At 43.2% G+C, this 26,324-nt stretch overlaps 1 protein-coding gene across 1 annotated transcript in view; it reads right to left on the bottom strand.

Moving 5' to 3' along the window:
- The window catches only part of rtbdn (retbindin), a 78,158-nt gene extending 70,091 nt beyond the window's left edge, over window positions 1–8,067 (bottom strand). Inside the window, exon 1 of the mRNA XM_072248119.1 lies at window positions 7,865–8,067. The gene's annotated coding sequence lies outside the window, so the exon portion shown is untranslated. The remainder of the gene's footprint in view (window positions 1–7,864) is intronic.
- Window positions 8,068–26,324: the final 18,257 nt, after the last annotated feature.

The raw sequence follows: 26,324 nt of genomic DNA on the forward strand, positions 1-26,324 counted from the left end.
AAAAAATACATTAAGGTAATCAAAGTCAATATGCCAATATGTACAATGAAGAATTAAATTACCAAATAACTGATTAACAAAACTAAACAATATATCAATAATAATAAAAAATAAAGTAGTTAAAAATATTTTTAAGGAAAAAAAACCTCTACTAACTAAAACAAAAACAAAAAAAACAAAAATTATTTCATTTATCAGGATCAAAAACTGGTAAATATTTACAATTTAGAATCAGTTGGCTGAATAACATTTAACAAATCCTGTCTGGAATCTAAGGCTGGTAATTTTTTTTCTGAAACATATAGGAAGCTCCTCAAACATTTCCCAGACATTTTTTGGCAATGGTTGGTGTTCCAAGTGAGCAGGCTCCTAAAGTAGCGGTGGCTCTCTGGTTGCATTCAGAATTGTTCATTTAGGACATTTTACATCATCAGAAGAGGTGAGTGGAACAATCAGTTTAACATCTGAAAGGCAGAGCTATTGATAGTCTAACACCCTCTAGACTCACGCCCTAGGGTCAGTCTAGAGATTAAAGCATACAACATTCAACACAATATATGAGAATAGGTTGAGCAAACTGGGACTTTTCTCTTTGTAAGGAAGGAGGAAGAGAGGTGACTTGATAGAGGTGTACAAAATGATCAGAGGCGTAGATTGAGTAGATAGCCAGGGACTTTTTCCCCCTAGGGTGAAAATAGTTAATGTGAGGGGGTATAATTTTAAGGCATTTGGAGGAAAGTATAGGGGTTTGCCAGGGGTAACTTTTTTTTTTTGCACAGAGAGTGGTGGGTGCGTGGGATGTACTGCTCGAAGCGGTGGTAGAGGCAGATACCGTATATTGGGAACATTTAAGAAACTCTTAGATAGACACATGGATGATTAAAATGGAGAACTACGTGGGATGGAAGTGCTAGACTGATCTTAAAGTAGGTTAAAAGGTTGTCATGACGTTGTGGGTCCAACAGCCTGAACTATGTTCTATGCTCTAATATTCTGTATGGCTGGGTTTACCGATGATTTAAGCCAACAAAGACCAGGCTTCTGGCTGAGATCTTCAGAAAATCACAGAGTAGTTATGATATGGAAAGAAGCCAGTCTATTAAATCTGCACAGTCCAGTAGAACAAATCTGTTGTAATCCCCTGTCCTTCTCCATATCATTCCTCTTTCTCAAGTGTCAATCCAATTCCCTTTAGAAGATACTGGTAGATTTTGCTTCAACCACCGTCACTAGGCAATGAGTACTAGATCCTAACAACTCTGAGTCTAAGTATTTTTCCTCATAAGTCTTTTGATATTTCTACCCAAATTTTAAATGTGCCTCTTGTACCGTCCACTAATGCAAACAGAGTCAGTAAGGCAGTCTTTCATTGTATATAAACACCAGTGTTTATACTCTCTCAGAAACAGACCAGTGTCCAGCTTACCCTAGCACATCAACTGCTGCATCGAGACATGGGCGTAAAAAAGCCCCAAAAGGCAATGTTTAATTGACTATGGAAGCTTTGTGGCAGGTCATCAAATCTATCCATACTATCCTTCAGCCTTAACAGTCACGTACTTACTGGTACTGATTGCAACATTTCAACGGTAAACCTGACAGAGAAGATGTTGAAACATTGTAAGCAGTTGAGGCTTCTTCACTAAATATATTTAAGAAACAGTTAACACACATCAAAGTTGCTGGTGAACGCAGCAGGCCAGGCAGCATCTCTAGGAAGAGGTACAGTCGACGTTTCAGGCCGAGACCCTTCATCAGGACTAACTGTTGTTTGCGTTAAGAAACAGTTAGATAGGTTTTTACATAGTTTGGGAATTAAGGGGAATGGGGAAAAGGCAGGTAGATGGAGCTGAGTTTATGGACAGATCAGCCATGATCTTGTTGAATAGTGGGGCAGGCTTGATGGGCCAGATGTTCTTATGTTCTTTATGTTCTGTAATATCTGTAAGTATGTGACTATTAAGGCCAAAGGATAGTATGGATAGACAATGTTTAATGGCAGTTACCAACCTCAACCAATCGAGCAGCCTCTCTGGATTGTCTGATGCCAATCCCAACAAGGACAGAACTTATGACACATAGAAGAACCACCAACTGCAGGCTTCCCTCCAAGTTGCATACTATACAGATTTGGAAATTTGTCATCGTTCCTTCATCATTGTTGGACCCAAATCCATACCCAACCACACTTCAGGAACACTTTCAACAGGACAACCACAGTGGTTTAAGGAGACTCACCATAACCTTCTCAAAGGCAGTTAGGGAAGGGCCACAAACACTCACCTTGCGAGAGATTCCAAGACCCTGAGTAGCCAATAATAAAAATATCATACTGTGTAACTTGCACTGTACAGGAACCATAGTTACAACATCTTCTACCACCAACTTTTCCAAACATTTTGGACAGCTTGCTTTATACTTTGCAAACTAAGAACACAGCATTGGTGATACCTATACAACAAAACATCTACTTCTTTCAGAGCAATTTCAGAGTTTTTCTTTCAAATTGTCCACTGACTCAGTTAAACAATTCAACTGGTTTGTTGATGGTACCATTGGGTTGGACAACTGGTTTGTTGTGTTGCCAGAGTCTCATTCCTTCAGAAGCTAGACCGCCACTATTTTTGAGATGGTTGTATTTAAAGAAGACATGTGATTCAAAGACAGCTTGTTACTGTGAGTGGGTCGATAAGCAGAGAAGACATAGTTAAGCTAACTGATGTAAACAGGGGAGGATTTTTGCATAGCCTGTTACCGTAATCTGAAATATTTCTTCAGCCTTTTACCTTTTCCACCCATCACATCCCTGCTTCTTTCATATTTCATCTGAATAGCCTCCAACCTGATGATATGAACATCGATTTCCATAACTTCTGGTAATTTTTCCCTCCTCCCCTTCCCTCCTTTTCCATTTTTTTATTCTGGCTCCTCTCTTACCCTTTCTCTTCTTCTCATCTGCCTATCACTTTGCTCTGGTACCCTTCCTCCCATCGTTCACTCTCCTATTAGATACCCTCTTCTTCAGCTGTTCACTTTTTCCACCCAACACCTCCCAGCTTCTCACTTCCTCCCCCTTCCCCACCCACCTCCCCCCCTCACAATCTCACCTTTCACCTTGTACTCCTCGTCCTCCTCTCTCCATCTTACTCTGGTTTCTTTCCCCTTCTTCTTCCATCCCACTGAAAGGCCTTAGCCTGAGATGTCACCTGTTTAATCCCCTCCGCAGATGCTACCTCACCCACTGCAGCACTCGGAGAGTATTGCTCTGAAATATTGTGACCGAACTAAACAAGTCACATTCACTAGTCACTTTCTAAAGGGAAGTGGATAAAAAATTGACTGTGGTCCTGGTGGGAGAACTGAGAAGTGGGACTAATTGGAGACAGATGTGACAAGGCACTCTGGTTTTGAAACTGATCTTGATATTTAAATCCATTTAACAGACTAAGGAATCAGATATCCTTAAAGGTTGCAATGCTGGGAAGTACTGAAAGCCATGTTTAGAAATAAAGAGTTATATAAATACCAGAAGTTCAGCATCTTTGGTGGGTGCCAGGATGCAGAGGTGGGGTAGAAGGGTATATGATATGCCCCTCACCCTCTCGTTATGGTTAGCACAACACTCTACAGTTCTAGTGACCAGGGTTCAATTCCCGCAGCTGCCTGTAAGTACCTACGCTCTCCCCATGACCACGTGGGTTTCCTCTGGGTGGTTCGGTTTCCTCCCACCGCTGTCATTGGAAATTGCCCTGTGATTAGGCGAGCATGAAATTAGGAGTTGCTGGGCAGTGCAGCTCGAAAGGGCCTGTTCCACGCTGCACCTCAATAAATAAAACAAATATCAGAGACTTCCAGATTTCCCCTTCAGATTGCCCCTTCCGGGAAAAAAAAACAATGCTGCTGGCACTTAGAGGGCTACTGCTGTGCGCATTTCAATCGTGGCATTGACCATTACACACGGGGCGCTGATCAGTCTACTCCGCAGAGAGGAAAGAACGTTGCTGACTTCAAAGTCCATCCAACCAGTCAGCTAGGCTCCAAACTGTGTTCAGATTTCTGAAATGCTCCACTCGGTGCAGGGTATCTAACAATAGGAGGTGCTTTAAACCCTAGACTTTGTAATTTTACTATTGACGAACACTTGTGAGAAATGCTTTCATCCGCTATTGTTATGTTTAAATAAAAGTGGGATGAAATATTTGTTAAAGACAAGGGAACAAATAACAGGAACTAAATGGTGGAGGAACTCAGCAAGTTGACAGCATCTATGGACGTTTCAGTCCAAAACCTTTTATCAGAACTGGAAAGGAGGGGGGAAGGAGCCAGAATGAGAAAGTGAGAGGAGGGGGGAAACAGATAATCAGGAGTCCTGATGAAGGGTCTTGGCCCAAAACACTGAGGGTTTATTCTTCTCCATAGATGGTCTGTCACAGCCTGGTATGGAAGTACCAGTGCTCTCGAACAGATTCAAAAGTAGTGGGCACACCCTGTCCATCATGGGTAAAGCCCTCCCCACCATTGAGCACATCTACATGAAACGTTGTCGCAGGAAAGCAGCATCGATTATCATGGATCCCCACCACCCAGGCCATGCTCTGTTCTCGATGCTGCCTTCAGGAAGGTGGTACAGGAGCCTTAGGACTCACACCACCAGGTTCAGGAACAGTTATTACCCCCTCAGCCATCAGGCTCTTGCACCAAAGGAGATAACTTCACTCGCTCCATCTTTGAAATGTTCCCACAACATTATTCTATCATGGATTTATTGAGTATACCCGTAAGAAAATTAATCCCTGGGTTGTATATGGTGACATATACGTACTTTCGTAATAATTTTCTTTCAACTTTGTCTTAGTGTAAAAATGTGGTTTAAAATTTACCCCCATCTCTGCCTTTCCATTCCATAATACAGTCTTCCTCCCATAAAACATTGATCTATAATCTTTAAAATGTTTGGAAATACATACACTTTATTCCACTAATAATGCATTGTGCTAAGTTTTATTGCTTCATTGCTGTGAGTGAAATGAATACACATGAAAACGGCAACAGATAATGTTTTGAAATGTGTGTGCCACATTTAATCACTCTTTCCCCGTCTGATCATTATTTCCACCCAACCCAATTCCACATCACTATCCACTGTGTTTTCATCACTTTCAGGGTTGGGTTCAGACATTTCTTGATTAACAAAGCTACCCCAAACTCCTTTCCATTTTTGCCTGTTTTTTTGGAATTGTGGAATATTATGTTCTGAATGTTGGTCACCAGCATCTCTGTAAAAGGACAACCAAACTGTCACTGACTGCCTTCACAATCATAAGACATAGGAGTAGAATTAGATCTTTTGGCCCATTAAGTCTTCTCGGCCATTCTGTCATGGCTGAATTATTATCCCCCCTTACCTATTCTCCTGTCTCCTTCCATAACGTTTGACGCCCTTACCAATCAAGAACCTATCAACCTCTTTTTTTAAATATAACCATGAAATTTGGCCTCCACAGCCATCTTTGGCAATGAATTCCAAGATTCACCTCCCTCTGGCTAAAGAAATTCCTTTTCATCTCTGTTCTAAAGGGTCATCCTTCTATTCCTCAATCCCATCAATTTCACTCCGCCACTTATTTCACTTGTGCTAATCCAACAACAACTCTCCAAGAATAAAAACAGGAAAATCTGCAGATGCTGGAGGAACTCAGAAGGTCAGACAGTATCTATGGAAATGAATAAACTGTCAACATTTCAGGCCAAGACCCTTCTTCAGGATTGAAATGGGAGGGGTAAGACCAAAAATAGTCCAGAATGAAGAATTATACCCCACTTTTTACAGCAATACAGAATTTGATGGCTAGGTCATGTAAATCTTATTGAAGGACATTCATCTCAGTTAGTCTTTAAGCATGGTTCACCAGTTACAGTAAATAGATTAAAGAGTATTTCTTACTTTTCCTTCAGAATGCAAGTCCACAGTCCAGGATTCCAAAGTCTGATCTATCCAGTTGGTTTACAGTCTTTTTCCCCTTTTGTATCCCCTAACAATATATGTAACCCTCCTTCCCTAAACACTTAGTAATATAAATGCAAAGATGTAATGCTGAGACTTTACAAGACATTGGTCAGACCACATTTGGAGTATAGTGAGCAGTTTTGTTTAATATCACTGGCATATGTCTTGAAATTTGTTCCTTTGCAGCAGCGGTATATTACAGTACATAACAAAATACATACATTAGAATAAGTAATACATTTTAAAAATTAAATAACCAGTGAACTCATGATTGTGCCCTGTGGATTTCAGCTGCAGAGTCCTAAACATGAACACTTGATGATTCCCATTGGAGCTGCACATGAGGAGTCATCAGCACCATGTCTAGGAAGAGATGGGCTAACATTGAAGAGGGTCTAGATGAGGCTTACAAGAATGGTCCTGGGAATGAAGGGGTTAATGCATATGGAATGTTTCATGGCTCTCGGGACTGAGTTTAGAAGAACAACACAGGATCCCATTGAAACCTACCAAATATTGTAAGGCTTATAGTGTGGTCATGGCCACGTTTCCTACAGTGAGGGAGTCTATGCCCGGAGGGGACAGCCACAGAATAGGACTTCCCTTTAGAGCAGAGATCAGGAGGAATTTCTTGAGCCAGAGGGTGGCGAATCTGTGGAATTCATTGCCAAAGATGGCTGTGGATGCCGAGTCATTTGGTAGAGTTAAAGCAGAGGTTGATAGGTTCTTCATTAGTAAGGGTGTCAGTGGTTATAGAGAGAAGGCAAGAGGATGAGGTTGAGAGAGAAAATTAATCAGCCGTAATGGAATGGCAGAACAGACTTAATGGGCCAAATGGCCCGACTCTGCCCCTGTGCCTTATGGTATCCCTCCTTCCCGAAGCACTTGAATGTCTTCCTCCTTTCACATAAATTAGTCAACTCCAGGTCTTCAAATGGAATATGGTAATCTTCCACAAACAATTGAGTATTTCTCTCAAATACAAATTCAGAAAATTCCCCTCAAAGTAACCAAATGTTGTTTCCAATTTTCCGCTCAGATTGAGTGATTGTTAATGTACTGAACAAACAGCAACAGACTTTTCGCTTGGGAGAGAATTACCGAATTTATCAGGTGAGATACTGAACCCAGATTTACTTTTGCCCCGCGATGTTCCAACGAGTCTAAATGGTTAAACTCAGGTTGGCTGCCCCGGATGTTCCGAGTCCTCTGTCACTGCCAATCGCCCCCAGAACAAATCCTTTCTATTTTACTGTGTACGGGTTTAGAAGAGGATTAACAGTTGCACAACTGGACTTCTACTCTAAATGACACCAGTTTCAAGAAATTAACCTTCCGCCCCATTCCCGGACACGTTTCCCTATTAGGGGGAATAACATACATTAATGAATACGGAAAGGCATTTTGTTTAGTGGCTAGTGCCGTGAAAGTTAAGTGTCCTGACATCTTCGTCCGTCGCAAGGTGATACTCTTTTCGTATCTATAACACCCCCCACCCCCAAACCCGTTACATTGCAATTAAAAGCGAACATGGCAGTAATCAAACCCAGATAAAAATCGCGTTTCTCGGACAGAAACTTTCTTAATCCCCTTGACAAACACGCCGCTTTCCTGTTGCGATTCAATAAGTCTCTGCACGAGAATAGCGATGCATTATTAAATACTGCAGCTATAAAAATTAAACATACAGGCGATGTGTTGAGATTTTAAACTACGAATCACCCACGCGAACGGTTCCCAAGAAGCATACTTATTTGTGGAATGTTGTATTTTAATGATCCCGTTAACTATTAAACTTGCATGACACCCCCCCCCCCCATCATCATCCACTCCGTTAGAACACGTTGATAGGAATACCTGTGATGGAGTCACTGCTTCTGGGCTAGAGGGACACTGCGCCTCTCTGCTTCCCGTGTCTGGTGCCGAGGTCTGACTGCGGCGTGTGTGGCGGTCAGTTCGCGGAAAGCCAATCTGTGCTGCACTCTCCAGCCAGCATCTCCCGCCACCTGCCCCACCTCCGCCGCCTGTGCGCGCAACCGCGGCAATGCACCGAGGCCGGGGGAGGAGCGCGGCTCTTAACGTGGCGGCGGCGAGGCAGCCGATAAATCCACCCCTTCAGAGTTTGTAAACAAGTTGGCACCGTGACAGAGCGGGAGAGAGAGGTGGGGAAGGGGGGTAGGGGGTGGTGTCCATTCAGATGAGTCCTCGAATCCCACGGGAAGATTAAGCCATTCGATTTTCATTGTGCGCTTTTTAAAATCTTGAGTGAGGTGAAGATGTACAAAATACTGTACACATTCATGTTACAGAGGAGCAGGGGATGTAGGATGCCAATCTGTTATTAGAGGCTATGGTCCTTCCTGATTTCCTCCCTGGGTTAGATCTTTGGATGGTATTGACTGGGAGACGAATAATGTTCACTGCAGGCTAGCAGTTCAGTGGGAGCTGAACCCCCCCCCCCCCCAATTTTAGGACCTTCACCACCTCATGCATCACCAGTCTCTTCCAACCCTATCACTACCTGTGCTCCGTCCTCATCTCCATAACCCCTTGCAGCTCTACTGCCAACCAACGTCTGTGCCCCACTACCTCTGGCCTCCTGCATCTCCCCCCACACCTCACCCCCCCAAATTGTTTCATTGTTCCACCGTGGGCAGTCAGGGCTTCAGTCGTGAAGGCCCCAAGCTCAAGAATACCCCCCCCCCCCAAAACATCCCTGCCCCACTCTCTCCACCTTCCAGCTGCCCCATTTGGTAAATTGTTGATTATTTTACCAAGGTACCATGTCCTGGTTGGGGGGGGGGGGGTGGTGTCAGCCTGAAACGTTAACTCTTATTCCTCTCTATGGATGCTGCCTGATCTATGAATTCCCCCAGCAGTTTGAATTGAGGTGCGTACAGATCAGTTCACCACCTCAGTACATCAAGGTAGCATAAGGGAGACAACAGAAGAATGCAGAAGAAAGTGTTACTGTTACAGAGAACATGCCGTGAAGACAATAAGGTACAAAGTAGACTGTAAGGTCAAGAGTCCATCTTACTGTACAAGAAATTTGTTCAATAGTTTTATAACCATGGGATAGACACTCTCCTTGAGCCTGGTGCTATGTACTTTCAGGATCTTGTATTTTCTGCCTGATGGGAAAGGGGAGAGGGAGAGTGTCCTGGGATGGGAGTGGAATTTGCTGGCTGCTTTACTGAGGCAGAGAGGAATGTAAACAGAGTCCATGGAGGGAAGGATTGCATTTGCATTAGAAGAAAATCAAAGTTGTTGGTAAGAATTCTTCCTGTTCAGCAGTTGGAACGGGAGGGAGGTGGGCTTTCTAGAAGAAAAATAAACACCGCAAACAAAACTGTACTTTTTCTCTTTAATTATTTGCTGCTACATATGGTGTCTCTGTGAGCGCCCTGTGCTTTTATCGAGACCCAATGAACCTGAAAGGTTCACTCTCTGTGGATGCTGCCTGACCTGCAAGCAGCATCCATGGAGAGGAATATACAGTCGATGTTTTGAGCCAAGGCTCTTCATCAGGACCCTGCATGAAGGGTCTTGGCCTGAAACATCAACTGTTTATTCCATTCAGTAGATGCTGCCTGACCTGCTGAGTTCCTCCAGCATGTTTGTGTATGCTGCTCTGGATTTCCAGTATCTGCATAATCTCTTGTGTTTATTTCCAGCATTTTACCTTTATACACTAAAGTTGTTTCTGCAAACTCCCCAAAGATGTTGGTGGGCTATCTGGCGAGCATTGGAGAACCTGGGGGAGCTGATGGGGATGTGAAAGCGAATGGGGTAGAGGGAGATCAGTGCAGCAATGGGGTTAGTGAGATTGCCCTGAGGGATAGCATGGATTCAATGGGCTGAATGGCCTCCTGTGTCATGACAGAAAATGAAAAATGTAAAGTAGCTTTCATAATGGATTGTCAAACCAGAAGTTTAACAGAGAAAATTGTCAAGGACGTTGCAGGGTCTTGAAGTCCTGGAGTATAGGGAATGGTTGAATAGGTTAGGACATTATTCCCTTCAGTGTAGGAAGATGAGGTTTGATAAAGGTATACAAAATTATGAGGGATATAGTTAGGGTAAATGCAAACAGGCTTTTTCCACTGTGGTTGGGTGAGACTAGAACAAGGGTGAAAGGTGAAATATTTAAAGGGAACCTTTAAACCTGAGGGTAAACCTCTTCACTTAGCAGGCGGTGAGAGTGTGGGTACGAGCTACCAGCAGAAGTGGTGGATGTGGGTTTGATTTCACCATTTAAGAGAAGTTTTGATGAATACATACATGGATGGGACAAAAATGGAGGGCTATAGTCCAGGTTGATAGCAGAATAATAATTCAGCATGGACTAGGAGGGCCGAAGAGCCTTTCTGTGCTTTTGTTCTCTATGACGCCAAAGGTTAGCAGCACCATTCAGGGACAATTAAGCTGAAGTGGATCCCTGGACTGAAGCTGGGGTCCGACAGCTAAGCTCCAGCTCTTATTGCAATCCTCAGAAAGATTGATCTTTATTTCTTATTCACATGTTGTGGAATAAAACCTGATAGCACTGCAGCAGCGGTCACACCATTTCATTTAATTTTAGATTGCAATTTTCCCTTAGGTTCTTCCAAAGCTCTCAGTCCATCACCTAATGCACCCCTGTGTCCTGTCCATATTAAATCACAACCTCATTACTGATACCCACCAAACCATGCGACTTCTTATCACCCTGAGTCATCACTTCCTTTCGATGTCTCGATTTAACCTTCGTCGCTTGTGTCTGCCTTGCTGGCGTGTCCTGTTGTACTTAGCTTAGAAATGGCTCATTGAGCCTGTTCACTAATTAAATCTTTGCCCTTCTCCTGAGTTTCATCAATCCAGGCCATGCACTCTTCTCATTACTATCATAGGAGGAGGTACAGGAGCCTGAAGATGTACGCTCAACATTTCAGGAACAGCTTCTTCTCCACCACTATTAGATTTCTGAGCAGTCTGTGAGTCCATAAACACCATCTCTGTTTTGAACACAAGAGATTCTGCCCTTGGTGGAAATCCAAAGCAACACACACAAAAACCAGGAGGAACCCAACAGGTCAGGCAGCATGTATGGAAAGGAATAAACAGTTGCTGTTTTGGATGGAGACATTTTGGTCCTAATGAAGGGTCTCAGCCAGAAACATTGATTCTTTATTTTTTTTCCATAGATGCTGTTTGACCTGCTGAGTTCCTCCAGCTTTTTGTGTGCTACTTACAATTTTGCCCTCTTTTCGCACTATTTACTTATTTTTAACATATCTCTTATTTTAACTTTTAGTATTTTTCATGGATTGCACTATCCTGTTGTCTCAAAGCAACAATTTTCACAACATACGTCAGAAATTATAAGCCCGATTCTGACTCTGCCAACGTAACACACACCATAAACACTTTAACAATTTTAAAAATCACTTTACCAGGGCTAGCTCTTTGATTTGTACTCTCTGCTCAAACCCTACTTTCCCATTGCGTTTTAAAATAAATTTGTTTGTAAAACATTATAGCCTCTGCTTCAGTGGCTCCTCATGTTAAAGCATTTGATCTAATAACGCTTTAATTTTTTCCCTAAATTTCATTCTTTTGACATTAGTCTGTGTTTCCTGCTGTTGGTTTATGACAAACATCAGGAACGTTTCACCGTTAACTATTTTAAAACCCTCAATCGATCTGAAACCCATTTGTCCTGTAGTCTGTGGTTGTACTACTAATCAATGTAAGTGTGTGCTGAGGATTACCTCAGTTCTGTTCAAGCAATAATAAATATTATGTATATCTAAAACATACAGAGAATTGTATAAGTTTTAACATTGTGAAATTTAGTAAATACATGTAAATACAAGTCTGGCTTTGATAATACATTATGCACTCAGTGGCCATTTTATTAGGTACCTTCTAATAAAGTGCATGGTTTTCTGCTGCAGTAGTTCATCCACTTCAAGGTTCGATATGCTGTGCATTCAGAACTGCTCTTCTGCACACCACTGTTGTAACATGTGGTTATTTGAGTTACTGTCGCCTTCCTGTCAGCTTGAACCAGTTTTACCATTCTCCTCTCTCATTAACCAGACATGTTTTCCCCCATAGAACTGTTGCTCTGTAGATGTTTTTTTTTTTTGTTTTTTGCATCATTCTCTGAAAATTCTAGAAACTGTTGTGCTTGAAAATCCCAAACCACCCCGTCTGGCGCCAACAAACATTCCACGGTCAAAGTCACTTAGATCACATTTCTTCCCCATTCTGATGTTTGATCTAAACAACAAGTTAACCTCTTGACCGTGTCTGCATGCAGAGTTTAACCAGTCTTATGAAAGAAGGCCATTTCTATAAACGGATAGTGTTACCATGAAATTGCTACCATTTATGCACATCAAGCATATTGTAAGGACATTGTGTAGCCGACAGTAGTCCTTCAGCTACATCAGAGACAACGATACTCTTGCATCCTTTCTGAAATATATATTGCAATCAAAAATTTGAAGTTAGATTACCACATGCAAAAAGCTGGAGGAGCTCAGCAGGTCAGTCAGCATCTATGGAGAGGAATAAATGATCGATGTTTCAGGACACCTGTCAGATCTACTGCAGTCAGATTTACTCAGTCACATGATACTTAGACAAACAGGAGTGTGTGACAAGGTATTGGCTGTGTAAAATAAACTGGCAAGAATATATGCCAAGAAAGCAAAAAGCATAAGTGTTGAAAGCAGAATATAGAGTCATAGAATGAATGGATATGTTCTTTAATTGTTCAGTCCTGCTTGAGACTAGTGGGCTTAAATTCCTTGGAATTGAGGAGAATCTAATTGAAGCAATTCTGAAGGAGCTTGAACAGTTGGGTGGAGAGGTTTAATCATGGTCTCTTTGATGACACTGCTTCACCAAGGGAGTAAGTCAAAATAAAAGGTTGTCACAAAATTTTGTACAACAGCACCTGTGGTTAGTCTGAGTGTATTGTTTCACCACAATGCATAGAATATACAGCACAGTTCAGGCCTTTTGGCCCATGGTGTTGTGCTGACCTTTTAACCTATTCTAAGATCAATTCTATGATCCCTTCTACATTGCCCTCCATTTTTTCTATCATCCATGTGCCTATCTAAGAGTTTCTTAAATGGCCCCAATGTACAGTATCTGTTCCATGCAACCACCCCTCTCTGTGTAAAGAACTTATCCTATGCTTTCCTCCAATTTCCTTAAAACCATCATCTACCCTGTGGAGGGAGGGTGCCGGGACTTTGTCGGAGCATCGGTGACAAGGTTACTCCATGATACGGTAGTGACTGGAGCGAGGCTCGGGTGGGGCCGCCAGAGAGGTGGCTGAAGAGAAAGAAAAGGGCGTCTTTTGGCTGTGGCTGAGGAGGAAGGACAGAAATGGGTTGGGGGGGTAATTAATCTCACTGGAAGCCGCAAGGGGTGGTGGGGAGACGTCCCTGCTACTGCTCCACCACCAGGAGATGTACCAGGGCGAAGGGGGCGAAACTTCAGTGAGCGGTGGTCCCTGGCTGATGACCTAAGGGCACTGTTGGAGGTGTGGCAGACAGCTATGCCAAGCAGGAAACAACATCTTCCTGTAAATGTCATTGCCCCTTTATATTAGCCATTTCCACCCTGGGAAAAAGTCTCTGGTTATCCACTCAGTTTATGTCCCTTATCTTCATGTACACCTCTATCAAGTGGCCTCTCATCCTCCTTCGCTCCAGATAGAAAAGCTCACTTGACCTTACCTTCATAAGACATGCCCTCTGGTCTAGGCAGCATCCTAGTAAAACACAGGGAGGGGTGTGTAAAGAAAATCTGCTGGCCGAGACCAAGGGCATGTCAGTGGAATACCAGTTTATCAGTGGCCTCTCTTCACAAGAACATCAGTCTGATGTGTGGCTAGAAACATCCATTGCGAATTGATCTGCCAATTAACTCTTAAAGCAAGGCTCTAAGCTGCCTTTAATTTGGCACTAATTAGTAATTGGCTCAGGATATCTGGATCAGTGATGTGAGAAATAGTAGGTCAGAAAGGGTCGCAGAAATTGTCTGACATTTTATTACATGCATGGTCCCAGATGGGGCACTGTCCCTGTTAAAGTGACATGAGCAGAAGGCACTAATTAACAATTGGGCCAGCACATTCCATCATAATATTCTGTCTCTCCTACCTCTAGATTCACATCTAACAACTTAAATATTTCCCTTCTTAAACAAGTACAGCTCAGGGTTCATATATCCCAGCGTTTCACAGCCCTCCAGTTCATAGGCATTCAGTGACCACTTTATTAGATACCACTGCTTAGCCCATCTACTTCAAGGCTCGACAAGTTGTGCATTCAGAATTGCTCTTCTATATACAACAGTTGTAACAGAATTACTTGAGTAACTTGCCGCTTTTCTGTCAGTTTAAGCCAGTCTGGCCATTCTCCTCTGATCTCTCTCATTAACAAGGTGCTTTCGCCCACAGGATTTTTTTTTGTTTTTTGCACCAATCTTTGTAAACTCTAGAGACTGTTGTGTCTGAAAATCCCAGGAGGTCAGAGTTTCTGAGATGTTCAAACCACCCAGTTTGGCACCAGCAATCGTTACATGGTCAAAGTCACTTAGATCACATTTCTTCTGCATTCTGATGTTTGAACTCAGAAAGGTGCTGTCCATTATTAAAGATCCCTATCACCCAGGAGATGCCGTCTTCTCACTGTTACCATCAGGTAGGAGGTACAGAGGCCTGAAGGCACGCACTCAGCGATTCAGGAACAGCTTCTTCCCCCCTGCCGTCCGATTTCTAACCCATAAACATGACCTCTCTTTTTTATTATTTCTGTTTTTCTGTGACTATTTTTACTGTAACTAATATACATATATCTACTACTGTAATTCATTTATTGATTCCTATTATTATTTTTTCTATATTTATCTTGTACTGCTTTGTACTGCTGGTGCTAAGTTAACAAGTTTCAAGACATATGCCAAGAAATATTAAACCTGATTCTGATTCCACTTCTGATTTTGAACAACAACTGAACCTCTTGACCATGTCTGCATGCTTTTATGCATTGAGATGCTGCCACATGATTGGCTGAGTAGCTGTACAGGTGTATCTAACAGTGGTCATGGAGTGTATATAATATACGGTTTGTCAGTGTAATAAGAATCCTTGCTTCACACAGGGAACACCGGCACATTTAGGCATTTTTCCTGTGGAATAAGAAAAATTTTCCTTGTGGGAAACCTTTGCATAGAGAGTGGTGGGTACCTGGAATGGGCTATCAGGTGTGATTATGGAGGCAAATATGCTAAAGCTGTTTAAGAGTCTCTTAGATCAGTCCATGAATACGCAGGGTGGAGGGATGTGGATCATGTTCAGAAGGGATTAGTTTAATTAGCTTGCCATAACATCATTGGCTGAATGATCTCTCCCTGTGCTGTACTCTTCTATGTGCAACTTTAATAAGCTATAGGTAAGTGGACAGGGATCTTGCTCAAAGTAAAAGATTGTTGATTTAAGCCCTACTCCCAAGATCAAAGCCCACAGCCCAGGTTGACACTCCTAATTCTGTACTGGACAAGAACTAAGTTGTCAGAAGCCATGCAAGAAACCTACAATGTGATGTTAATTGAGGCCCTATATCATCTCTCAGATGGATTAATAAGATACCAAGATACTTTTTGTTTAGCAAGGAACAGTGGAGTCATCTCCGGTGAAAATGACAAAAATGATCTGCTAGTTCTTGAAATCTCAAATAAAAATAGAAAATCCTAGTCAGTAGGTCAGGCTGCGTTTGTGGGTAGAGAAACAGATTCAATGGTTCAGGTCTTTATTTTAGAATTATCTCTGGTGTCCTTGTGACATTTACCCATTAACTAATTATAGCCTCTTTTATGTCTTAATGCCATTTTGGTGCTATGGGATCTTTCTGTGCACAATTTGATTGCAGCGTTTCCTGCATCAGCATTGCAGAAATTTCCGATCCTTCCCAGCACAAAGAAGTCAGTTCACGTATGCCATTGTTGACGTTGACAGAAGACACAACTGCAGATTTTTCGTTCAAGTTTTTATTTGTTAGTAGGAGCTGAATCCTAACTTTAATATGTCCTGACTGTAACCTTCCCCCAGCTATCAGATATCAGTTTGGAACCGGAACTTTTCCATAGCCCACGGTCGGAGATCTGTGATATTAATGTCACAACCATGGATTTGGCAGTGCAGCAGCTACGGCAATTGCGCTCGTGAATATGCACGTGTCATCGAATTATTATTTCACTGTGATGGTATTTTCCTTGTATTTAAAAAGTATTTAACTCCAGACTGTCGAGACTTGTGCAAAGCACAGCAACAAATTGCTGCCTGCTTGCATTTGGCTTTGCCTGAGAAATTGGACTGTCGAGTCAACTAGTGGTATTCGTTTTATGTTTAGTTATTCATTTCAGCTGCAGTGTTGGCTTTGCTTTCCATTTGAGAGTTCTAGTTAATGGCCCTGTTTGGCCTAGTGTTTATTGTTTTCTTTTCCTTCTAACTCTGTTCGCATTAAAGCCTGTGAACTATCAACCTGCTTCAGTGTCTCTCGCTCCGCACTTGGGCCAGATCCGAACGTAGTGGTGATTAATTTAGCCATCCTCAGATTGGAGGAGCACCACCTCAGGGTAGACTTCAACATGAAGGCATGAACATCAAATTATCTAATGTCCAGTAACTTCTACCTCTTTCCCCTTCTCCCTTTTTCCACTCTCCATTCTGGCTCCCCTGTACCCCTTCCCTTCTCTGCCTATCACTTCCGTCTGGTGCCCCTCCTCCTTCCCTTTCTCCCAGGGTTCACTTCCTTCACTTTTAGCCCTTTATCTTTTCTACTTAGCTTCTTCCAGCTTCTCACCTCAACCTGCCTCCTCCACCCAACCACCCGCCTTCCCCCTCACCTGGTCTCACCTATCACCTGCCAGATTGTACTCCTTCCCCTCCCCTCCCCCTACCTTCTAGTTCTGGCCTTTTTCTCCCTTCCTTTCCAGTCCTGATGAAAGGTCTTGGCCAGAAACATTGACTCTTTATTCCTCTCGATAGATTCTGCCTGACCTGCATTTGTGTGTGTGTGTGTGTGTGTTGCTCTGGATTTCCAAAATCTGAGGAATCTCTTGTGTTTGCCTGTGCAAACCTGATCAACGTCAGCATTGAAGTAGAGGCTCTTCTCGGCTGCAACGGCACAGGACGTGGTGCAGTTATCCTTTGAGTAAGAGGGCATGTTGAATACTACGATGCCCATTTTCCCCTCTGTGGTTTGGGATTGTGCTCAACCTACTGCAGTCCAAGGCAAAATCCAAGTAGTACCCAGGACTACTCAACTGCACAAGGCATCACCACCACACATGCTGAAGGCAGCAAGGTTATGATCAGGAGGGAGAAGATCTCCCCCTGCGTGATCTAGATGTGCAAACAACTGTAGTTTCCATCCCAGTTGTTGGCCCTGACAGGATTTCCAAATGTCATACTGAACCATGGGCTTACGCTTGCCTGGCCTTCACAGTTCAGCTCTAAGGGCAGTTTGGTGTTGCAGTAGTACCGTGCAAGGTAGAAATTTGTAGGATCAGGACTCAGTGAACATCTTTGTGATTTGTACATTCGAAGAACAATCTGCTCAGGCAGGAAACAAACAGAAATTGATTTCTGTAAAACCTTTTATATCCTCTGAAAATGACCTGGATGATTTAAAATGATTGAGGGGGACAGCTTACCCGGGAGAAGCGACAGTGGCCGTGCCTCCGGCACAGAGTCCGGCCCTGTAGCTCAGAAGGGTAGGGCAAGAAGAGGAGGGCAGTTGTGATAGGGGACTCGATAGTAAGGGGGTCAGATAGGCGATTCTGTGGACGCAGTCCAGAGACCCGGATGGTAGTTTGCCTCCCTGGTGCCAGGGTCCGGGATATTTCTGATCGTGTCCAAGATATCCTGAAGTGGGAGGGTGAGGAGCCAGAGGTCGTGGTACATATAGGTACCAATGACATAGGTAGGAAAAGGGATGAGGTCCTGAAAGGAGAATATAGGGAGCTAGGGAGCGAGTTGAGAAAAAGGACCGCAAAGGTAGTAATCTCGGGATTACTGCCTGTGCCACGCGACAGTGAGAGTAGGAATGCGATGAGGTGGAGGATAAATGCGTGGCTGAGGGATTGGAGCAGGGGGCAGGGATTCAAGTTTTTGGATCATTGGGACCTCTTTTGGCGCAGGCGTGACCTGTACAAAAAGGACGGGTTGCACTTGAATCCTAGGGGGACCAATATCCTGGCAGGGAGATTAGCGGGGGCTACTGAGGTGACTTTAAACTAGAATGGTTGGGGGGTGGGAATCAAATTAAAGAGGTTAGGCGTGAGGAGGTTAGTTCACTACAGGGAGATGGGAACCAGTGCAGAGAGGCAGAGGGGTGTAAAGTGAGGGTAGAAACAAAAAGTACTAAGGAGAAAAGTAAAAGTGGCAGGCCGACAAATCCAGGGCAAGCATTAAAAAGGGCCACTTTTCAGCATAATTGTATAAGGGCTAAGAGAGTTGTAAAAGAGCACCTGAAGGCTTTGTGTGTCAATGCAAGGAGCATTCGTAATAAGGTGGATGAATTGAAAGTGCAGATTGTTATTAATGATTATGATATAGTTGGGATCACAGAGACATGGCTCCAGGGTGACCAGGGATGGGAGCTCAACGTTCAGGGATATTCAATATTCAGGAGGGATAGACATGAAAGAAGGGGAGGTGGGGTGGCGTTGCTGGTTAAAGAAGAGATTAACGCAATAGAAAGGAAGGACATAAGCCGGGAAGATGTGGAATCGATATGGGTAGAGCTGCGTAACACTAAGGGGCAGAAGACGCTGGTGGGAGTTGTGTACAGGCCACCTAACAGTAGTAGTGAGGTCGGAGATGGTATTAAACAGGAAATTAGAAATGTGTGCAATAAAGGAACAGCAGTTATAATGGGTGACTTCAATCTACATGTAGATTGGGTGAACCAAATTGGTAAAGGTGCTGAGGAAGAGGATTTCTTGGAATGTATGCGGGATGGTTTTTTGAACCAACATGTCAAGGAACCGACTAGAGAGCAGGCTATTCTGGACTGGGTTTTGAGCAATGAGGAAGGGTTAATTAGCGATCTTGTCGTGAGAGGCCCCTTGGGTAAGAGTGACCATAATATGGTGGAATTCTTCATTAAGATGGAGAGTGACATAGTTAATTCAGAAACAAAGGTTCTGAACTTAAAGAGGGGTAACTTTGAAGGTATGAGACGTGAATTAGCTAAGATAGACTGGCAAATGACACTTAAAGGATTGACGGTGGATATGCAATGGCAAGCATTTAAAGGTTGCATGGATGAACTGCAACAAATGTTCATCCCAGTTTGGCAAAAGAATAAATCAAGGAAGGTAGTGCACCCGTGGCTGATAAGAGAAATTAGGGATAGTATCAATTCCAAAGAAGCAGCATACAAATTAGCCAGAGAAAGTGGCTCACCTGAGGACTGGGAGAAATTCAGAGTTCAGCAGAGGAGGACAAAGGGCTTAATTTGGAAGGGGAGAAAAGATTATGAGAGAAAACTGGCAGGCAACATAAAAACGGACTGTAAAAGCTTTTATAGATATGTAAAAAGGAAAAGACTGGTAAAGGCAAATGTAGGTCCCCTGCAGACAGAAACAGGTGAATTGATTATGGGGAGCAAGGACATGGCAGACCAATTGAATAATTACTTTGGTTCTGTCTTCACTAAGGAGGACATAAATAATCTTCCAGAAATAGTAGGGGACAGAGGGTCCAGTGAGATGGAGGAACTGAGCGAAATACATGTTAGTAGGGAAGTGGTGTTAGGTAAATTGAAGGGATTGAAGGCAGATAAATCCCCAGGGCCAGATGGTCTGCATCCCAGGGTGCTTAAGGAAGTAGCCCAAGAAATAGTGGATGCATTAGTGATAATTTTTCAAAACTCATTAGATTCTGGACTAGTTCCTGAGGATTGGAGGGTGGCTAATGTAACTCCACTTTTTAAAAAAGGAGGGAGAGAGAAGCCGGGGAATTATAGATCGGTTAGCCTAACGTCGGTGGTGGGGAAACTGCTGGAGTCAGTTATCAAGGATGTGATAACAGCACATTTGGAAAGCGGTGAAATGATCGGACAAAGTCAGCATGGATTTGTGAAAGGAAAATCATGTCTGACGAATCTCATAGAATTTTTTGAGGATGTAACTAGTAGAGTGGATAGGGGAGAACCAGTGGATGTGGTATATTTGGATTTTCAGAAGGCTTTTGACAAGGTCCCACACAGGAGATTAGTGTGCAAACTTAAAGCACACGGTATTGGGGGTAAGGTATTGGTGTGGGTGGAGAGTTGGTTAGCAGACAGGAAGCAAAGAGTGGGAATAAACGGGACTTTTTCAGAATGGCAGGCGGTGACTAGTGGGGTACCGCAAGGCGCAGTGCTGGGACCCCAGTTGTTTACAATATATATTAATGACTTGGATGAGGGAATTAAATGCAGCATCTCCAAGTTTGCAGATGACATGAAGCTGGGTGGCGGTGTTAGCTGTGAGGAGGATGCTAAGAGGATGCAGGGTGACTTGGATAGGTTGGGTGAGTGGGCAAATTCATGGCAGATGCAATTTAATGTGGATAAATGTGAAGTTATCCACTTTGGTGGCAAAAATAGGAAAACAGATTATTATCTGAATGGTGGCCGATTAGGAAAAGGGGAGGTGCAACGTGACCTGGGTGTCATTATACACCAGTCATTGAAAGTGGGCATGTAGGTACAGCAGGCGGTGAAAAAGGCGAATGGTATGCTGGCATTTATAGCGAGAGGATTCGAGTACAGGAGCAGGGAGGTACTACTGCAGTTGTACAAGGCCTTGGTGAGACCACACCTGGAGTATTGTGTGCAGTTTTGGTCCCCTAATCTGAGGAAAGACATCCTTGCCATAGAGGGAGTACAGAGAAGGTTCACCAGATTGATTCCTGGGATGGCAGGACTTTCATATGAAGAAAGACTGGATGAACTGGGCTTGTACTCGTTGGAATTTAGAAGATTGAGGGAGGATCTGATTGAAACGTATAAGATCCTAAAGGGATTGGACAGGCTAGATGCAGGAAGATTGTTCCCGATGTTGGGGAAGTCCAGAACGAGGGGTCACCGTTTGAGGATAGAGGGGAAGCCTTTTAGGACCGAGATTAGGAAAAACTTCTTCACACAGAGAGTGGTGAATCTGTGGAATTCTCTGCCACAGGAAACAGTTGAGGCCAGTTCATTGGCTGTATTTAAGAGGGAGTTAGATATGGCCCTTGTGGCTACGGGGGTCAGGGGGTATGGAGGGAAGGCTGGGGCGGTGTTCTGAGTTGGATGATCAGCCATGATCATAATAAATGGCGGTGCAGGCTCGAAGGGCTGAATGGCCTACTCCTGCACCTATTTTCTATGTTTCTATGTTTCTATGATCACCCCTTCACAGTAGCAATGCAATGGGACGTATACTCCTAGACAACAGTGCAGAGGCCTGAGTCTAAGTCCCACTGTGACAGCAGAAGAGACTGAACTGTGATAATAATTGGGAATTTCAGTTCGTGATGATGACCATGAAAGAAGCCAGCCTGGTTCACTGAAGGCAGATAGATGAGATAAGCTTTATTTGTCACATGTACATAGGAACATCGAACGTAGAGTGAAATGCATCATTTGCATCAAGGACCAGCACAGTCCGAGGAGGTACTGGAGGCAGCCCTCAAGTGTCACCCACAACTTACTAACCCAAACCTGTTCATCTTTGGAAAGTGGGAGGAAACCAGAGCATCTGGAGGAAACCCATGCAGTCACAGAGAGAATGTAAAAGGCTCCTTAGAAATAGTGGTGGTAATTGAACCCCAATTGCTGATGGTTGGCGCAGTAAAGGGTTACACTACCCGCTGTGCTACCGTACTGCTGTTCTGCCATTCTCACATGGTCTGGCCAAACTGTGACTCCGGGTCTATACTGACTGAGTTTAAAATGACCCGGGAAGTCACTCATCCCAAATGTGTATTAAATACAGCCTAAGTGTATACAAATAAAAAAAACACAGTGAAATGTTTGTGTAAGCAGTGTGGCAGCAGACTGTACACAGCAACCCTCCGAGTGATAATGAGCAGACACCCCAGAAGGTATCATAGAAATGTCACAGCATGGTGGGAGGACATTCAGCCCATCAAACCTGTGCTGGCTCTTTATATCAAATCCCTTCAGCCCCATAACCCAGCAAGTAATTTTTCCTCAAGTGCCAATCCAACTTCCTTTTGAACTTTATGTACTTAGAATCAGCCAATGTACAGGACATGACTATTACTGGAACATTGTGTTTTTGCAGGAATGTTTTTGTATTTAGATTTATTGTGAATTTGTTTCTGTTTTTTTTTATTGTGTTCTTTAAGTTTATTGTGTTTTTTCTTTGGATCCGGAATATTAACCATTTAATTCTCCTTTACTGTGTACTGTAGAATGACAATAAACAATCCTGAACCCTGAAAACGGCATTTCCACGTCCCTTACGCAGTGTTTCCATTCTGTATGAAAATGTTTTTCTTCATTTCTCCTGTATTCCCTCTTCCTCGCACCATTCATTTCTGAGATCTACTTCCCCTGCCCAAATCCACTGTGGATTAACACATCTCTTCCAAATCTAGTTTCACTCCAATTGTGTGGTTAAATACCATTCTTTTAGTGGTGTTATCTTGAAGGGTGAATATTGGCCTGAACTCACCGACAGTGCTAAGGTACTTTACCTGTATTTGAGGGGGGGAGTGGGGCGGGACAGATCAATCTTTATTCTAAGAGGCAACGCGCCCAATAAGGAAGCACTCCCCCAGTGCTGCACTGGGAAAATTGGCCATTATCTTTGGGTTCAATTGGGACTGGAAGGTGTGACCTTCTTAACCCAAGACAACCATTAAAATCATTTAACTGGCCCACGACTGCTGAACAGCTCGCTCATCCTTGATAATCACTGGAGAAGCATGCTGCTGGCGTTCAGGGAAAGGACTTGTCAATCTTTTGGGAGCTATCCATTGGGAACGCATAGGAGCATTGCCACAGAACGCTTATTAAATGTGCTTTAAAAGAAGCCCAGTTCACAGGAACACATCTGATGAAACAGTTGGCAGAACAGTCATAGCACTCACTGTTTCCTAGGAAAACAATGTGTCATCAGAAAACTAAAGATACACAGAACATTAAGGCTCCCATTGTTTTTCACCGAATCATGTTAACCTTGCAGATTAAATTGGAAACTTTTATTTGTTGAAAAAAACAAATATGACAGCTTTTATTTCTCGCCAGTAGTTCCTCTTGGCTCCTTGAAGATACAATGTTCTGGAAATGATTAGATTATTTCCCCAGCTTTAGGTCAGTCTGCAAAGTTTGACCTTTAAGGTTCGAACAGTTTTGCTTTGCTGGTTTAGTGTCTCTCTCGCTCTGATCTCTGGTTGTGATACTATCTGTGTAGGGGGTTGGGAGGTTCCCTTTGCTGTTTCATAGTATCTCCTTGAGCTTTGTAGTGTAAGACATCAGGCATCCAGTAGAGTAGGGAGATGCAGTTGAAACATTTATTTTTGCACCGCTGACGCAGGACCTGTTCCTTTACCATTGCAAAACAAAATGCTTGGGCAATCTTAAGGTACAAAAAAATAAATGCTGAGATGAAAGACAGCCATTAACTGTAATGAGGGGTGCCCCCTCCCTCATTCCATGTGCCCCAAACTTCAACTTCCCTGGGTGTTAAGAGTTATGAATTGCACAGTGGGGACGGAATGGTAAGGTTAAAAGGAGAAGGTGGTGCAGTTGTAAATATAATTGCAATTTAGTGCTTATATTTTGGAGGGGACAGAAAATCATGTGATGTGGGATGCAGCAACGTTGGGAAAAACTTGAGCTGTTACTGCGGCTTGGAAAGAGGCCATTTGGCTTGTTGAGCTGATGCCAGCTCTCTGCATAAACAACCCAGTTTGTCCTACTTCTAATCCTTTCAACAACTGTCTGAATTCTGTATCTTCTAGTTATTGACCTCATTGTCTTCCTATCCACCATTGCTGGGCTCCTTGCAGTTCAATTAAATCTTCCCTCAACTTCCGATGTTTTGTTGAAGACAAACCCAGCGTAGCAAAAGCTTTCACTGTGATTGAACTTCTCCAACCCCAGCATCGTCCTTGTAAATCACTTCTGAGCACTCTCAAAAGCTTCCACATCCTGTAATGCGATGATCAGCGTTACACAAAGTGCTTTAGTTGTCGTCCAACTGGAGTTTTGTGCCGCTCAACCACGACATCTATAACCTCCTGTACTCTCTGCATTGATCAATAATGGCATGCATCCCAGATGGTTTCATAACCATCTCATTTTGAAGGCTGGTCAGGTATAAAATTAAGTCCTAAACCAAACAATCTAAATCTGACCTAAGCATCTATAATTATATTTTTCCATATCTAATCTAACTCGACTGGAGTTGGTGCCATTGCAGAAGATATAACGCAACTTGCTATGCCACATATATATTATCATAGAATCATAAAATCCTACAGCACAGAAACAGGTTTTTCTGTTCTTCTTGTTCATGCTGAACTATTGTTCAGCCTCATCCCATAGACCTACACCCGGACCATAGCCCAACATACCCTCCCTCCCAAACTGAATTGAATTGAATTGACTTTATTTCTTACATCCTTCACATACCTGAGGAGTAAAAATCTTTATGTTATGTGCATTGTGCAATTAAACGTGTCACTCAAATGTTGAAACTAAACACCCTTATCCATCACTTCCACTGGCAGCTCATTCCACACTCTCACCAATCTCTGAGTGAAGAAATCCGCCCCCCCCCCCCCCCCGCATGTTCTCTTTAAACATTTTACTCTTAACCTATGATCCCTGGTTCTCCTCTCACCCAACTTCAGTGGAAAAACCCTGCTTGCATTTACCCTATCTATACCCCTCATAATTTTGTATACTTCTATCAAAGCTCCCCTCATTCTCCTATGTTCCAGAGAATGAAGTCCTAACCAATTCAACCTTTCCCTATAACTCAGGTTCTCAAGTCCTGGGAACATCCTTGTGAATTTTCTCTGCACTTCTCTTATACAACTTCAACTTAACATCCCACCTCCTGTACTCGATACATTGATTTATGAAGCCAATGTGCCATAAGCTCTCTTTATGATGCTATCTACCTGTGATGCCATTTTCAAAGAATTATGAATCTGTATTCCCAGATCTCTCTGTTGAACTGCACTCTGCAGTGCCCTACCAATCACTGTGTAAGTCAGGATCGTGTTGGTGTTGATCGAGAACGAGCAGCTGAGAGCATTCACTAGTACCCGTATATTTATCAGATGTATAGTACTGTGCAAAGGGTTTAGGAACATGTATATAACAAGGGTGCCAAATACTTTTGCACAGTATTTTATTTGTCAACGTGGAGCGGGATCCGATGGGAGCAATGGATGTTGGGAATGGCAAGGGGTGAAGCGCCATGAGAAATGTGTGGGACCGGTGGCAGAGAAGGAGTGCCGGGGCAGGGTATGGCACGGATGCAGGCACACCCAGCCCTGAGACACCAGGAAAGGTCATTTCATTCCAAACAACTGGTTTATTGATCATTACAGAATGTCCCTCTTCCCCTCTCCCTTCCTCTCTTCCCAACCATGATTCCCCTCTCCCTGCCTCCTTCCCACTCTCAGTCCACAACAGAGAAAGATATCAGAATCAGGTTTATCATCACTCACATATGTTATGATTTTTTTGTGACAGCGGTACAGTGCAATACATAACATGACTACGGTGTTGTGCAGAAGTCTTAGGCACCCTTGCTATATGTCTAAGACTATATACCAAACAAGATCGAAGCACAACACAAGATCTGGGTTGTGTGACTGTGTTCTCCCCTCATCCAGCTGCCTTGTTATTTAGACAGGTAGTTAACATGCCTACATTGCTCTATACTTCTCAATAGCATATCTCAACAGTATGCAAGACAAGGCTTTCACTGTAACTTGCTACATTTGACAATAATAAAACAATACCAATGCCAATAAGCTTTAATATACTCTGTGTTCCCTGAAAGACGTTTTCCCTTCCCAAATGCCAGGTGTCTAGATTGGTGCTCAATCCCATTTCTGAACAACGGGGAACAGGCATATTCTTCACTGCATTCCTGGGCGGTTGATAGATTCCCCTGCTCTTCTTTATTATAGCTTGTGGGGTTTTTAAGGGATGGTGGGTCGATTGAATGGGGTAGAAACAGTCCATCATCAACCAGATGGGCCAAGTGGTGCACTCGTCAGCTG

The sequence above is a fragment of the Mobula birostris genome, chromosome 32, assembly GCF_030028105.1.
Source record: "Mobula birostris isolate sMobBir1 chromosome 32, sMobBir1.hap1, whole genome shotgun sequence".
NCBI classification, from domain to species: Eukaryota; Metazoa; Chordata; class Chondrichthyes; order Myliobatiformes; family Myliobatidae; genus Mobula; species Mobula birostris.